General features: G+C 29.0%; 1 long non-coding RNA gene across 1 annotated transcript; it reads left to right on the forward strand.

The window, feature by feature from the left end:
- Positions 1-275: 275 nt before the first annotated feature.
- On the forward strand, positions 276-3,963 carry LOC130467160 (uncharacterized). The gene is made up of 3 exons (XR_008927319.1): positions 276-791; positions 2,412-2,530; positions 3,602-3,963. It is a non-coding gene; the product is annotated as an uncharacterized lncRNA (long non-coding RNA).
- Positions 3,964-4,314: the final 351 nt, after the last annotated feature.

A 4,314-nucleotide genomic window follows, 5' to 3' on the forward strand; every position in this document is an offset into this window, starting at 1 on the left:
CATAATACCAATTAATTGAAGCCCAATTTATTTTTGTACAAGCCCAAATATTGAAACAATAACAAAGAAAATCTGATATTTTATTCTTGGGTTGGAAATTATATTTTTAACCTTGGTCAACTTCAAAGACCAAAGACCAAAATCCCATTTCTCCTCCTCTACTTCGTATGACCTTTTGAGCTTACTCAACAAGATATCTGACTTTTTATTTGTTTCCAAATTCAGTCTAAGTTCATGATAAATTCAATTTCTTCTTCTCCTTATGCGTGGCAAAACCATATCAATCTGAATTGAAAATTGTCCAATTTCTCCTCTCCTTTTATGACTCATCAATGTCAATAATTCCTATAAATAGCCATGTAATTTTCAGTTATCTTCAAGCTTACAAATCCAACTCAAATTTGAGTAATTAAATTAAAAACACCATTGTTAAAGCTTAAAGCTTTTTACTCCATTGATGAATCTTGAAGCTTTTTCCTCCATTTTTCTCTCTCCTCCGTTTGACCACCGCAGCACCGCCACCTCCGCCACCACTTTCTGTCGGCGACTTATTCCTTCGCTCGGACCACCTCATTGAACCCGTCGCCACCTTATGTCGTCGCCGGAAGACCCGCCTGTTGTTGCGTGAGCTGCTGTTTTGCGTGGGTTTCATTGCCATTGCTACCTTGATTTTCTTGATAACCAAAATGAAGTATAAATGGTGAATGAAAGTGGGCCTAGGTGTTGTAAAAAAAAGTAATGGACCGTGAGTTTACATAAGGAGGAAGTATTTTGGGCTTTTCTCCATCAAGGTAAAGGTTTATAGTAATTATCATGATTTTAAGTGGACCTAATGGAAGAATCATAATTTATTATTAAGCACATGATTAATTCTTATCCTCTGTTATGATTTGAAGTTGTTATGGAGTCCTTGAAAGTTAAATGGCGTTTGAATGGGCTTTGGAAATAAATCTATTGAGGAGTAACACGATCATTAAGGAATGAGTTGAGTGTTGGAATGATGTAATATTTATGTCCAGCAATTATATTTATGTGCCCGTATATAAAAGTATTATATTATGTTATTGTAATTATTATGTCTAGCATTTTATCTTATATGCCCGTATATATATGATATGTAACTATTATGTCCAGCAATTATATTTATGCCCGTATCTAAAAGTATTATTGTGTTACTTTTATATCCAGCATTTAAGCTTTATATGCCCGTATGTGTGTTATCTGTGATTATATGATAATTACGTGATTTATGTGCTAATGGCATGATGTATGATTTAAAGTTTATAAGTAAGATTATGATAATATTATTATTATTATTTTATGATGTTAATTGTTCGGGAATAATTATGATGTATTTATAAAGTTATTTTAAAGAAAGACGATGTTGCTTTTGTCGGCATGGAAAAGTGAACTGAACTAGTAAATGGGCGAGTTACAGGTGGAGGCCATGTTAAGTTAAAGTTTGGGAAACAGTTCCCCCCTGAAAAGATGTAAGAAAAGTCCCGCCAAAACCTGTACTTGCCAATGAGCTGTAAAGGAAATGATTCCTTGCCGACACAGTTTTCAAGATAACGAGATTAAATTAGTTATTTCCGAACAATAAATGCCAATGATTGATATGTGCCAAATGATTTTCAAAATAAAACCGTTTTGACGGGCTGGAGTAATATTACTGAGTTTTCCACTCATTTTTGTATTTTCTGTGTTTTTCCTGTTTTCTATTTTTATGATGATGCACAGGTTCAATTAAGGAGCTCAAGTTGCTCAAACGAGAGTTATTACTGGAGTTGGTTATTTATTATGGAGATATCGAGATGAGAGATTATTTATTATGGAAATCCTGTTATTGAGGTTGTTATAAGAATATTGATTTATATTTATTTTATGGGAAAATTGTATTTTTTTTTTTTATGGAATGTTTTTAAGGATTATTTTATTTGTGGGCCCATACCCACAGGTCCCAGGATTAGTTAAGCCTAATTCCGCTGCTAATGATCAGTTAAGTACGGTTTATTACCGCTAATTAAGGAGCCGAAAAGTCGGGGCGTTACAAATATAAACCTGGTCCATGCTAACTTAGCGTGGACCAGGGCAACGGAGTAATTTGTATGGGCAACATATGTAACTGTCACGTGACAGTTATTTTGTGATTTTAAATAGTAACTATATGCGTATAACAGTAACTATGTGTTTTAAAGAGTTACTATGTGTTTTGTAGAGTTTCAATGCGATTTGTGTCTAACCCACTTTATATACGTTTTAAACTTTTTTATTTTTCAAAATTTCAGATCTACATTCTGTTCATTCTCTTTCATTTTCTCTCTATGCTTTTCAAAATTTAGCCCAAATTTCTAGGTTTTGTTCGATTTTCTTCGTAATTATCTTATAATTTTTATAATTTTATCTATTAGATGAGGAAAAATTGGAGGAAGTAGTAGATCAAGAAGGAGGTTCGTCGTTGCCGAAATCGAATCGAAGAATTTGCGCTCGCCTACAAATCTTCGCAAGAATTTTTAGAGATCATATCTCGGTTTGTTGTTTTTTAAAGAATTTTAAGTCTATTTTTATTTAAAATTGAAAATATTTTTTGTTTTGAAGATATTAATGTTTGTGTTTTACCGAAATATCGCTTTCACTTCGCGAATTTGATCAGTGACTTCACGATTTTAAATAGTAACTATATGAGTAATACAATAACTATATGGTTTAAAGAGGTACTATGTAATTTTAATGGTTACTATATGTGTACAATAGTTACTATATTATTTTAATAGTTACTATATGTGTACAATAGTTATTATTTTGTTGAGTGATTTGAAATGTTTGTTGTTTTGTTGAAATTAGGGTCAGTGTTTCACATAGTTAGTATATAAATGATATAGTCACCTTTAATTTATGTTGCGAAATAGTGTTTTTAATAGTTACTGGAATGTTGATTGTGTTTATGTTAGTAGTAGTTTTTAGAGTAACTATATTTTTTTAAAAGTTACTATAACTTTAAAACAGTAACTATGTGTTTAAAATAATCACTATATTTTTTAGAAAGTTATTATAAGTTTAAAACAGTAACTATGTGTTTAAGATAGTTATTATGTTATGAACAGTTTATAGTGACTTTTTGATAAATAATAGTTACTATACGATTACATTATGTACTATGTTATTTAGAGTATGTTTTTGTCCGCTTCTTAGATAGTGACTATATGATTATAATGGTTACTATATGTGTACAATAGTTACTATATTATAATAATAGTCACTATATGTTTTATATAGTTACTATATGGTTTATATAGTTACTATATATTTGAAATAGGTACTATGTTTATTTTATCATGATTTGTTATCATTATGTTCTTTTTATATTCATAACTTTTTGTTCTCTGTGTTATTAATAATAAGAGTGACTATATTATTATGACAGTAACTATATGACTATAACAATAACTATATCTGTAGTTTTGCGAGTATCTTACCATCATTAAATCTAAGAGTTACTATATGATGTATAATATAAACTATATGTTCAAACTAGTTACTATGTTACTTTTTCATATTTAAATGTTAAATTATTAACTTAGTTTATTTGCTATTGATTCAGAAATACAAAGATGATGCATCCATAATTGAAGTCGTGCAAAGAATAACTTCTACAAGGAAAACAAAAGTAGGAGAAGAAGAAGAAGAAAATCCCGACAACAATGAAAACCAAGGACGTGGTAGAGGAAGGAAGGATGTGCGTGAAAGTGGCGATTAATATATTTTTTAGTTCAAAAATCATTTGAGTTTAATGTGATTTATTTAATAGATGCAAATAATTAGAATGTCATAGCTTAAAACAGCTAACTATGTAGTTAATGTTTTTCTTAATTATTGTCCAAGAGTTATAATTCCTTTTTTTTATTTAGTAACTATACGATATATAATAGTAACTATATAATAGAAAAAAGTTACTGTATTACCTCTAAAGCATCAATATCATATTGTTTATCTTATAATATAGTAATTGTTCTATAGTTATTTTTTTATATGATATAGTTACTCTTTGGATTGAATAGTTATTCTTATCGAAATGACTATAATTTTTTTTCATAGTTATAATTATGAAGATATAGTTACTTTACAGAACATATAGTTTCTAATTTTTTATATTATATTGTTTATTTTATAATATACTTCGTAGTAACTGTTCTACAGTTAAAATTACTTTTTATATGATATAGTTACTCTTTGGATAGAATAGTTATTCTTATCGAAATGACTATATTATTATTTTTTCATAGTTACTATTATGAATACATAGTTACGTTACAG

Source organism: Spinacia oleracea, chromosome 2 (genome assembly GCF_020520425.1).
Source record: "Spinacia oleracea cultivar Varoflay chromosome 2, BTI_SOV_V1, whole genome shotgun sequence".
NCBI lineage: Eukaryota > Viridiplantae > Streptophyta > Magnoliopsida > Caryophyllales > Amaranthaceae > Spinacia > Spinacia oleracea.